At 47.4% G+C, this 12,531-nt stretch overlaps 1 pseudogene; it reads left to right on the top strand.

The window, feature by feature from the left end:
• The first annotated feature begins 4,378 nt into the window (after positions 1–4,378).
• LOC112298092 (large ribosomal subunit protein eL43-like) lies at positions 4,379–9,935 on the top strand (annotated as a pseudogene).
• The last annotated feature ends 2,596 nt before the right edge of the window (positions 9,936–12,531 follow it).

Below are 12,531 nucleotides of genomic sequence, written 5' to 3'. Positions count from 1 at the left end.
GGGGACGGGGAAAGCCAAGGTGCAGTGGACAGGGGGAAGCCATCGGCTTCTGAAACAGCCAAAAGCAACAGGGAGCTGGAAGAGCCAATACACCAAAAGGTGCTAGTCACCCTATGAAGCTGCATGCCAGCTAAGAGCATGGTGCCTGGCCCACAGCGGGTGCTCACCAGCTGTTATCAAAGTGGAGCTTCAGTCAGATACTGTACCAGGCAGGTGTCCAGACAGGGCCAGGAGTGGGGGCCCCACTTCAGAGTCCACTGCCCCCTGGGCGATACAGGAGGCTAGAGACTGGAAGATGGCAGATAGATGTTAACAGCAATTCAGTACAGACGCTAACTCACACTGCATCTCCGGCACCAAGGGCAGCACCTAGTAGATGGTGGGTACTGGTGTGCATTGGTCCTTGAAGGAATAAAGAGAATTCTCAGGACACTTGTGTCCCCGCACTGCGATAGCCCTCTCCCACCACCACTAGGAACAAGCTCAGGGTGTCGTCAGGGGCTCTGTTCTGGTAAGTTCCTTGTGTCTGAGATGCCTACCGCCAGGTAGCATTCCTTCCAGATCAATTCCTCCCCACGGCAACTTCTAGATCTTTGCTGTCCTGTACAACAGTCACAACTGGCTACTGAGCACTTGACATGTGACTAGTACATCTGAAAATTTAAGTATTTATACCATTTTAATTAATTTCAATGTAAAAACTGATGGTGAATTCAGTTATTGGAAAGCTGAATCAAGTTGTTTGAAACAATTTGGGTAGGTGGAGCTACTTTCAGCTGTCAGTTTGATGGACTTTAATACAATGAAGTGTTTCAGATGAAAATCTGGTGGTTGAATCGAGATATACTTGCTGTACTTCTAAAATATACACTAGATTTCAAGGGTTAAGATGCAAAAATATGTATATATCTCTCACAGTTTTAAAACATTCAATACATGTTGAAAGGATAATATTTTAGATGTATTGGGTTAAATGATATATGTTAGTAAAAATACCTAATTTTTATTTTTTTAGTGGGGCTTCTAGGAATTTTTAAATTTCATGTTTTGCATTATATTTCTATTGGACAGTGGTGACCTAGGCATTCTTTTCTTCCCAAACAAATTAAAGTGGGAGGGTGGCACAGGATTTTTGGAAAGAAGGGAAAGGAACTGCAGAAGGAAAGAACCTGACCACCTCTAGGAAGGACCTGACATTGACCTTTATTCAATTATAAAAGCAGCTAGTTCATGCTGTGTGCCAAGCACTGTCGCATTAACTCAATATCACAATAGTCCTGTACAGAAAGAACTTTATTATCTCTGCTTCACAGATGAGGAAGCTGAGGGCACAGAGAGGTTAACTTACTTGCCCAAGGTCACTCAGCTGGCAAGTGGCAAATTCAGTTTTTAGTCCAGTTCATCTCTGGGGTCTGAGCTCTACACTCCCAAGAGAGAGTGCTTCTAATTTTAGACTCTGGCTATCAATCCAGTCCTCCTGTGTATCAGTGTCAGATTGAATTCCACTCTCCCCGCTCCTAAATATTCATGACTTCACTTCCCTCTGCCACATCTCTTTCGCATCTCACATTCCTCACCTCAGCTGCTGACTCGGTCCCCAAGTTCTGCTGGCCGGTCCCTCCACCCCACCTGCCTGGCCTGACCCCGCAGCACGGTGCTTACATCACCTAGGCGGGAACCTTCTGAATGGCGCCATGGGATTCTTCCTGAACCCCTCAAGATTAAATGTGATTTAAAAAATGTACAGCCACAACAAGTAACATTTCAGTTGGATGTGGGGGTGCAAGGGAATATCAGGGGAACAGTGGAGAGATATTCTTTCCCTAACAGAGTGTTACAGACTCAAGGGTGGCGACCTTGTCCATTTAACAAAAAAGGAAGCAGAGGCTGGGACAAGTGAGCGAGGAGGACTCACTGGGCTCCGTGCGAGGACACAGGGGACTCTGAATGAGAAATTGGGTGGGGTAACTTGGCAAAATGGGGACAATGCTGGGGACACAGCTCATTCAAGCTTATCACTAGCCAGGAGGAAGCAGTCGCCTGTCTCTGCTCACCCAAATATCTGTTCCTAGGCACCTGGATACCACTGCCTCCCTCGAGGGCCCCACACCCAAGTATTGCCACCTGTGTCCCCAGAGAATAAAACAGGCACACATGATATCCCCCTCCGTGGGACAGTCAGATAAGGCTGAGGGATTGCTTACCAGTGGGTAATTTGTGCAAACACCTAACTGGATGAATGAGAGCTGGCCGAGGCCCCTTCTTTCTCAGGTTCTCTGTCCCCTGCCAAGGGCAGAGGAGGGTGCTGCATGACAGGTGCACCCCAGCATGGTGGAGCCTCCCTAAAGGGGCAAGAGTGAGAGACTGGGCTCAGACAGACTCTGTAAACAGCACTTAACGTGGTTGGAACCAGCTCAGGCCTTCAACAGGGAAGGTTTTGACTTGGAGAATCTGGGCCGGATGCACTCCAGCTTGGTCAGATGAGCGGTTTCGAGCCAGTCCAGAGCAGTCACTTGTTGCTTTCTTGGTATTCCTGAGTGCTTGCTGAACCATGAGGTTGTGAAGCCTTTGTCCACCAGGAACAGCTAGCAGTGACCATTGAGGGGAAAACAGATCTAATGGCCAGGCGAACTTCCCAGCTAGCAGTCAGCAGGGCCAGAGACCAAGAAGTAGGGGGTGAAAAAGAAATTCAATGGAACAAACACAGATTGAGCACACTCTATGTGCCCAGCTCTACAGCTGGGAGCAAGATGTCCCATCACACAAGGCAGAGCCTGGGACACACTGTTATAAAAGGCACAATACAGGGAAGCCTTTGACTGAGCTGCCCAAGTGCTGAGTGGCCCCAGGAGCTAGATCTTGGGAAACAGAGAGGATTATTCTAATGCATGGGTTTGGGAAGGACGTTCCAGACAGAGGGAACCACAAAGCAAAGGCAGAGAATGGGACATTCATGGAGGACGTGCACAGAACAGTTGGCAGAAATGAATGGGAGATAGAGCTGGACTGGGGAGGTAGAAAGAAACCTGTATGTTTTAGTAAAGTTTGGGAACATGGACCATCAAAAGTTCAGAGGCAAGGGACACTGGGTTTAAGGGGGTGGCCGGGGACGATGTGAAGAAAGGTAGGTGGGCAGTAGGGAAAGAATGAAAGAAAGGGAGCCACGTCCCCACCAACTTTCACAGTCATTATCTCTCGGTCAGGAGCCACATTGGGTTAAGCTTTAGACTGTAAACTGACAAGGCATGCTCTTCGGTGTTCCCCGTGTTAGACCTCTTAAAGGTTCAGCATTTCGTAAAGCCGGGGCATCGGGGAGCTCTGATAGGAGAGGTAGGATGGGCTCCCTCCTGAAACAGGACCCAGCTGTTCTGCCAGGCAGACAGCAGCAGGCAACTGTTCACACCCACCGCTTCTCTTGCAGCAGCATCGAGTTCCCCCTAAGTCCCACCCTGCCTTCCTCTGCTAGTCCTGACAGCACGGTTGTGCCAGGGGAAGTCCGGGTATGACCTCTTTCACAGGGAGACCAAAAACAAAGCCACACGTGACCTCAGAGTAAACAGATAATACGAGGTATTCAGCAGGTTTCATAATGTTCCTTAAGGGCAAAACCCTTCACTCTAAAGAAAGAATCCAAGATTTCATGGTTTTATGGTATTTATTACATACTTATTTTAGGAAACCAAAGGTGAGTTAAATGCTATCTTCCCTCCACTCTTTGATCGGTTGCTTTAGGAATACTTAGACATTTTTAAATTCTCGGAGGAGAAAAAAATAATCCTGCAGTTTGGTTGCATTAAACCTTCCCTAAGAGGGCCACTTCTTCCTGTCCCCTCCCTCCACTCTCTGAGGCCAGCAGCAGGCCGGGGAGAGGAACTTGAAGCATTTGGGCATCTTCCCCTTAACCACCCGCAGCCAGGGTCCCTGGTGCCCCCCTTTCCATTGGTTTACCGTGAATGGCAGATTCCTCTGTCCGGGGTCGGGTTTCCAATCACCATAGAAACAAACTCGAGGCAGTTTCATTAATCATTTAGAGCACGAGAAGTCTAGGTCAGTCTGATTGCAGCATATAGGGTATCATCTCCGGGCCACATGGGACTCAGTCGATTTGAATTAAAAAAGATTAAGCTGCCCTGGGCTGCCTGGCCCCATCAGTTTAAGTTCTCATGTAACAGTGGTCTCTGGAGCCATATGGATTAGTGAGTGAAGCTATGCATTTATGTGGCAGGATTCAGTGAAACATTAGACGGCTGCAGGTGTCTGAGGGGAAGAGGACAGGGATCGCATGCAGTTTTTTTTTTATACTTGTTGCTGTTCTTTTGAAACTGGAAACAATAACTCAGTTTTATTTCTCCAGTGACAGTTACCACTCTTGCCGACCATGAAATGGAACATTTGTTACCCGGGCTTTATGGTTCACGACGGAACGGCCTTCGAGGAGTGGGGAACGGCCGTGTCCCAAGCCTGCTCCAGGGTGGCGGGTGAGAATGCTGACATTTTTTTCTTCCCCCTTTCCTACAGAGTGGTAAGAAATGCATCGAATAAATATTGATGACATTTTCGTTTTGCTCCAATCAAGATTTATGGGCCCCAGGAAATTGACTTAGAGGCAGCTACAAATCAATGGGACTCTGAAAGAGTTGTTTGGGGATCCCTCCAAATGAACGCTCCCCCTTCCAAAGTACCTACCTTATTTATGGGCCTCTCCAGGACTTCAAAGAGGTTCAGTAACTTAGGCCAGACTGTTTTATTGCTTCGTGGAGCTAAGATGTTTCAGGGGGAAGATGCGGGTTACAGCGTGTTAGGAAGCCTGTCTCTGGTGGTGGGCAAAAGCTGTCTACGTATTGAACCATTGATCTAAAGCTTGTTATACTCTGGCTTCCTACAGAATCACTCCTAAATCTTCTCAGTGGACTGGGCATTGTCTGAAGTCCCAGGTGCTAAGCCCAAGATAGAAAGAACTTTTGTACTCTCTTCTCCCCACCCCCTTTCTTGGACCAGCCGCCTGGGACGAGCAAGGAGGCAGCTGGACCTGGTGGAGATCAGTTATAGAGTTCTGTGGGGTGTTTCCACGGGCCTGCCCTTCCCTCTCTGGTGTTTTGTTTCTCTCTTCATTGAGACAGTGACAGTCCTGAGGGCTTTGCTGAAATGCCAGAAGGCAGGGACCAGCCTGAAGGCTGCATTTGGGCCTGCAGCCCTCATTTAGTGAGGACAGTTCAGGGAGGTAGATTAGGCCAGGAGTCAGGAAGCCCAGGTTCTCAATCCAGCCAGGCTACCTCCATCTGGCTGTGTCACCTTGGGCAGGTCATACTGCCCTCTGTGCCTCTGAGAAACGTGACTGTCTTTCTCCAGTCCTATAGTTCTAAAATCCCTTCCCACTTACTGAGTGCCGGACGTTTCCCAAAGGGGAGAAAATCTGGCCCCAGCCTCAGGAGACTGTGGTGGGCAGGTAGGGCAGAGGAGGCGTGGGCCCAGGTCTCCTGATCCAGCCGGAGTTACCCTTTCCTTCCTCTGGAAGCTATGACAGATAGGACTCACAGAGCCGCCCTCAATGTGCCGCTCTCTCCTGCCAACGCCGCCTACATGGGTGGAGGCCGTGGCTCTCCAAACAGCCGGCAACTCTGCTGGAGCAGGATTCTGTCTTCAGAATCCCATTCCACCTGGCAGAGGGCTGAGCCCCCAGGAGACCTTGTCAACAAAGCACTGCTTTGATTGACTAGATACAGTTCAGCTAGAGTACTATTAGCTGCCAGGATTTGTTCAGAGAGAAGAAAGAACACAGTGCATAGGAAACCTAGAGGTAAAATTTCCAGAAGAAGGCACCAGCAGAGACTCTAAAGAGGCAATATAGCAGATTGATTTAATTTGCAGACAAGGTGCTTGAATGGTGGGCATTTCTTTCTAGTTGTGACTTTGAGCAAACCATTTAGCCGTGAGAACCCAGCGGCTGGAGTCAGATGTCCTGGTCCTAGTCCTATCTCACTCGTTGCTGCTGCAGGCTTAGTTAAGTGGCTTTATGCGGGACTCTGATCCCTCCAGAGTACTGCTTCAGGAACGAAGGACTTACACCTGCAGGCACTGGAGGTGCTGCCAGCAGGGAGCCCTCAGGTCCACGCCTTCTCAGGGATTGTTTTAGCTGAAGAGAATGATTGATTTGCCCTATGTCTGGCCCTCTTCCGGGGGTAGCCTGTGTTCAATGGGTGAGTGACCAGCATTAGTGTCTAAAGGTCTGTCCTCTCGGTGCCAACTTGGAACAGCTCTGCAGGGCTATCCCAGCTCCAGCGGTCCCTGGGGAGCCAGCTGAGACCTTTATTGGAACTGCATTGCAGCCCAGCTTCCCTCTGCCCAGTCCTGCTTCCACCCCCTATCTTCTTCCACAGGAATTAGCCCCAAAAGCACTCTCTGATGCATGTCCTGCCCACTAATTGGTACTTTCCATCTAGAGTTTGTATCCCAGGAAACCTAATCCATGACATTGCACAGCTCTCTGAGCCACATTTCCTCGTCTAAAACTCTGAGGCAATGATAGTGTCCATCCCGCAGAGCTGAGCCGCAGACTAAATGAGACGATCCACACAAAACTTCTATATGCCCGTGGACTAGCTCTGTAACTCCCAAGTGATACAAACTCCTTATTTTGCAGATGAACTTGACTTGATCTTGAAGAATGAAATATGGGTCTATGGAGGAGAAATGAATGAAATGTTATAGATGCTAGTCTTTCCTAAGTATTCCCCTCTCCTCCTTCAATGATGATAGAACCCTAAGTTTTAGCTGGGCACATGACCACCCAGAATAAAAACCACATTTTTCAGTTCCTCCAGGAAATATATGTGTCCATGTGATCAAGTTCTGGCCAATGGAATATATAAAAAGGGGGCATATGCAGCTTCTAGAGAGTGTCTTTGAAGACAGGAAGCCTGCCCTCTCTTTTTACTCCTTCTTGCTGAAATGGGGATGTATGAAGGAGCTCCAGCAGCTATTTCAAGCCACAAAGTGACCTTGGAAATGGCAACCACACAGCAAAGCAACAAAATGGAAAGATGCTAAGACACCCACACCAGCCCTGGAATGCTTGCGGACTATTATATGAGAGAGAAGCATACCACTGTTGCCTTGGGTTTTCTGTTACTTGTATCCAAATCTAATCCTAACCAACACAGAGGGACTTTCAACTGGGCAAAGAGACCATGAGCAGAGACTCAGAGGTACAAATGGGTATGGAGCATTCACAGGACAGGGAAGAGGTTAGGCAGTCAATGATAAGATGAATAGTACTTTATGTTCATATTGGCCTTGCAGTTTACAAAGCACTTTCAAATTCTTTGCCATTCCATCTTTCTAACTTTGTAAGCTAAGGGACATTTATCATCTCCACTTTACAGTTGAGGGAACCGAGGCTCAGAGAGAGAAATGATTTTCCCAACTTCACAAAAACCAGAAAGCAGCAGAGTCAAAGCCGGAAGCCATGACTTTTGAGGCCAAGGGCTGGGTTTCCCCAATTGCCTTTGACAATTCACTCAAATCAGTGTAGCTAACAATGCTCTTGCCTAAAATGTGGATCCAGCACATTTATGGTGCTTCATACCTGGTTTCAACTGCTTTCAAGGCTCCTGCATTCTTTCATTTGCTTAACTAACATTAATTGACCACCTACAATGTAATAAACACCATGCCTTATCACGCCAGGTGCTTTTACATGCACTGCTCTCTGTTCCCACTCAAATTAGCTCTTTATCCCGCATCTCCAGTTTCTGTTCTCTATCAGGCCTCTGCCTCCACAAAGCCTTCTCTGGGGGCCACAAGAATGAGCCATTCACTCATCCATTGGCCTCTGTTGCCTCCCGAGGCAGCTCCCAGATGGACTCATGCAATAAACCTTTTAACCAGATCTGGGCCAACCCCAGAGAGAAGGATTCTGAGAGTGGGTTCTGGAGAAGTCTGCTGGTTTTAGGCCAGGAAAAAGATGTATTCTGGTTTTGAACTGATATATAAGAAACTATTATTTTCCTAGGGCTACTAAAACAAATGACTATAAACTGGGTGGCTTACAGGAACAGAAATTTGTTTTCTGACAGTCCTGGAAGGTAGAAGTCCAAAATCAAAGTATTAGCAGCGTTGGTTCCATCTGGGCGTTCTGAGTGAGAATCCGCTCCATGTCTCCCCCCCACCCCGGTGTTTGTAGCATCCTTTGGTTTGTAGAGGTATCGCTGCAATCTCTGCCTCCATCTTCACACGGCATTCACCCTGTGTCTCCGTCTCTGAGTTTCTCAGAAGGACCCCAGCCATTGCATTAGGGCAGCAATTTTCAACCGTTTTCATCTCATGGCACATATAAACTAATTACTAAAATTCTACAGTACACCAAAATATATATGATATTTTTTGCCAATCTGACCAAAAAAGGGGTATGATTTTGATTGATTTACCAAAAAAAAAAAAGTAATTACCACCACTTTGCTCCAAAGTGACTTTTTTAAAAAATCAGGTGCCTATACTTGTATATAAGGATCTCTGGTACCAAGAACTAACCAATCAGAAGCAACCTGGTTATACAACTTGACCAATAAGATGCAACTCTATTCTATGGCCTATATATTTATGGTTCAAGACAGAATATTCACTCTGGACAGCTATTGTTGTGTTAGCTGTTGTCATTTTTTTATTTGGCAATCTAAGGAAAAACAAGCCTGTGCCCCTGACTAAATAGTCTGGCATTGCATGTTTTAAAAATTCTTACGGCACACCAGTGTGCAGCGGCACACCGCTTGAAAACCGCTGGACTAGGGTGAGCCCTAATCCAGTATGATCTCCTGACAACTTTTTCTCATCTACAAAGACCTTGTTTCCAAATAAGGTTACACTCACAGGTACCAGGCGTTAACACTTCAATATTTCTTTTTGAGAGACACAGTTTGACCCACAACAAATCTCAAGCTGGGGCCTTGGAACCAGAGAGACTAGTTTCTAACCCAGCTCAGCCTCACCACAGGTGAGACCTCGGACACCTGAGGTAACTCTCTGAGCCTCAGATTCCTTTGTGGGAAAGAACAGCACCGAGTAGGAGAGAAGCTTAAATGAGAAGACAGAAACAGAAACAACAGAAAATACCCAGCTCCTGGTTTTCCCCTCCCTTCTCCAGATGGATACAAGGAAGAGTGGGGGAAGGGAAGAGAAGAGCTAAAGATACCGTGCCATTGGGAAGATACAAGACAGCAGTTGTCACCTTGACCAGCAAGATTAGAATCATGAACAAGAATCAGAACCAGCCCCGTGGAGTACCGTATTTTGCCATGTATAATGCGCACCCACAATTTTGGCCCAAACTTTCAGGGGAAAAACATCTTTTGTTTTAATTTTTTAATTCAATTACTTATTTACTTATATTTAGATACTTGTTTTTGTATTATAAAGGAATTTTAGCATTCATTTTTGAATATATTATGGTACAAGAAATTTTATGTAATAAATCATTACAAAACACAAGAACAGATACGAGGTATTTCATGTACTACGCCGTGTATAATTCACATTTTTTTATTTTTCCCTCAAAAATTTGGGCAAAAAAGTGCTCATTTACACAGCAAAATACAGGTAATCAGAGGAATCATTTAGAAGACGGCAGCTGCCTCTGTGGGTTCCAACCTAGTTTGCAGCAACATAACTAAACACACCAAGGAGCTCATCATTATTGGTAACTACCAGACCCATTATGGCCCTTCCCTCAGGAAAATGATAAAGAAAATTGAGATCAGCCTGCACACCAAGTACACTTGACCCTTCTGTGGCAAAACTAGATGAAGAGGCAAGCTGTGCGGATCTGCCACTGTGGTTCCTGCAGGAAAACAGTGGCTGGTGGTGCCTGGACCTCCAGCACCACTTCTGCCGTCACAGTCAAGTCTGCCATCAGAAAACCGAAGGACTTGAAAGACCAGTAGGAGCTCCACAATTTGAAACATTGCTAGCCTCTAATAAATAAGTTAATATATGTTAAATAAATACAGAGGGAGCCTGAGCTGTCTGAAGGACAGCGTGCAATCTGGAACTGACTGGTTTCCAGTAGCTAAAATTGGTCGGTGAATTTAAAGGAAGCACTGACAAAGCCTGTGGAGCCCACACCTTCTCCTGGGCCTAAAGCTCAGGAGAAGGAGGAGGGCAAGGTCAGGACAAGGGAAGAAACCGGGGATCCAAGGATAGACCATGTCAGGGGAGATGAGGAAATGGGAGCTGATCAGCACCAGGTCACATCAGACGGGTCAGAGGAGCCTTGAGAATCAGCCCGAGGCAGATGGGGGCGCTCTGGATGGGCCCTTCTTACACATTGTGGGGGCGGGGGGGAGGCGGCAATGTCTCAGTGGGAAGAGAGAGAGGACCACTGACAGGTCAGGCCAAAGGGCCTCACACTGTTTTCATCACAGACTGGGTAGACATCCCTGCATATGGTAGCATTCTGGATGCTTCCCATGGAGCCCAGTAGTAAGTAACCAGAGAAGGCAGGGGAGGAGGTCAGGTTTCTGTGAAGGAAGGGCAGGGAAGAGCAGAGAATGGGTTGGATGTCAGGCTGCATGCCCGCCTGGCCAGTCTGCGCCGGGGTCGGTGAGAAAGGACAAGCATTCCGGGGCTTGGACAGTGCTTTGTATCACCACTTGGTTCTATCAAAAGTTCTCCAAAGTCAGGCCGAGCAAACATTGACCCATCATTCCCCTAAATCATCCCCTCTCCCTCACACTCCCTACCTCTGCTCACAGCACCCATGCCACCCAAGCATGAAGCTGCAGTGCCATCCTTGACCTCCCCTCTCCTTGTGGCTCTGCGGTGTCACCCACAAGGATAAAGACTGAGTCTCGCTCACCTTTCAACCCCAAACAGTGTCTAGCATCACGGCTCTCTCATTCAAGATGTTCAATACCTGGACATGCCACCTCACTCCCCAGCAGAAAGAAAAACAGTGCTGTGTAAGGCGCAAAATAAGAGGAGCATTTGCCCCACAGGTTTAACTCAAGGGGAGTGAGGGGTAAAAAAATACAGAGGAGAGGGCGTGAAGAAAGAGAGACTCAGCCTGAGGAGCTGGCCAATGTGCCAGGGTTTGAACTTACATCTGTTTTCATGTCAAATCCTTCCACATCGGAGAGCATTCAATGACCACTTTTAAAACACAAGGTAAAAGGGCATTTTACTAAGTGTAAGAGTCATAGAGCCTCCCAGGCCTTTTTCAGACAGCAGGCACATGCCGCTTCATGCTCAACTCTTCCATGCAGACAAGCAATGCTTGTCTCCCCCAACTCATAACGGACAGTGTCCAGCCTTTTGGGTTTACTGTGAACGGTTTCCTCCTGGGTCCATCTTACTTCCAGAGCAAGGTTGTGCCTTCTCTTCATGCCTCACCCCCTCAAACACACACACATAAACATGTACACTCGTGACCACATACACATACACACATGCACATACAAGGCTGAATACACAATTACCAGGCAATAAAGACAGGCTGGTTGACTGATTACCAAACACCACCATCAACACCAGTGAGCACTGTGAGACAACAGGATGATGTCGGCTTGAATTTCTCAGCCCAGTGTCCTCTTTAAAGGTCAGGACACTGCCCAGAAAAATGTGAGTGGACTCTGCATATCTCAGTCAGGTGACATGGTCCCTCCCCCATCCCACTACACACACACCTCTTGGACCGCCCAGGCCCAGATTGGCTGCATTTATGTAACATCTCAGGAAACCACAGAAGGCAAAAAGACTCAGTCTCTCTATCCTGAGCCTTTTTCTGCAGGATAACACTGTTATCAGCTTAGCATGACCCTTCTCTAAAATGTTTAGTTTCATTGCCTAAGCTTGCCCTGGGTGCCCCAATGTAGGAACTTGATCTTGGGTTCCAGGGCATTTAGCTCATGGAACACATGTGTGTTTGAGAGACAGAGACGACTAGAAGAGGCTGTGGTCTGTACTCTCTCAAGGAAATCTGAAGGAGTGCCTGGGTAAGGCACCTGTCACCCAGAGGGTGCTCTGTAGGCAGCTTGGGCTGCTATACCAAAGTAGCAGAGACTATGGGGCTTAAACAACAGAAATTTATTTGTCACCATTTGGAGGCTAGAAGTGTAAGATGAGGATGCCAGCACAGTGGTGTTCTGCTAACGGCCCTCTTCTGGAATGCAGATGGCTGTTTTCTTCTATCCTCACAAGGCTAAGAGGGTGAGAGAAGAAGCAAGCTCTCTCCTGACTCTTATGAGGGCCCTAATCCCATTCATGAGGTCCCACCCTCATGCCCTCAGCTAATACAAATCATCTAACAGAGGCCCCACCTCCCAATACCATCACATTGGGGGGTAGGTTTTCAACATATTTACTGGGGAGACCCAAACATGCAGTGCTTAATAGGGATAAAAGAACAGCTCCTGAGTCCCTGGTTCTCTGCCCAGGCACCTGGCCAAGGAATACCCTGGATTTCATTTCCATTTCTCCTAGACTGTGAGGATTAGAAGTCCTCAGAGGTCATCCCAATGTGAAATCCTTTCCCCAGCTCAT

The sequence above is a fragment of the Desmodus rotundus genome, chromosome 5 (assembly GCF_022682495.2).
Source record: "Desmodus rotundus isolate HL8 chromosome 5, HLdesRot8A.1, whole genome shotgun sequence".
Taxonomy (NCBI): Eukaryota; Metazoa; Chordata; class Mammalia; order Chiroptera; family Phyllostomidae; genus Desmodus; species Desmodus rotundus.
The sequence above is the reverse complement of the archived record's forward strand: the minus strand, read 5'-3'. Positions and strand labels throughout refer to the sequence as shown.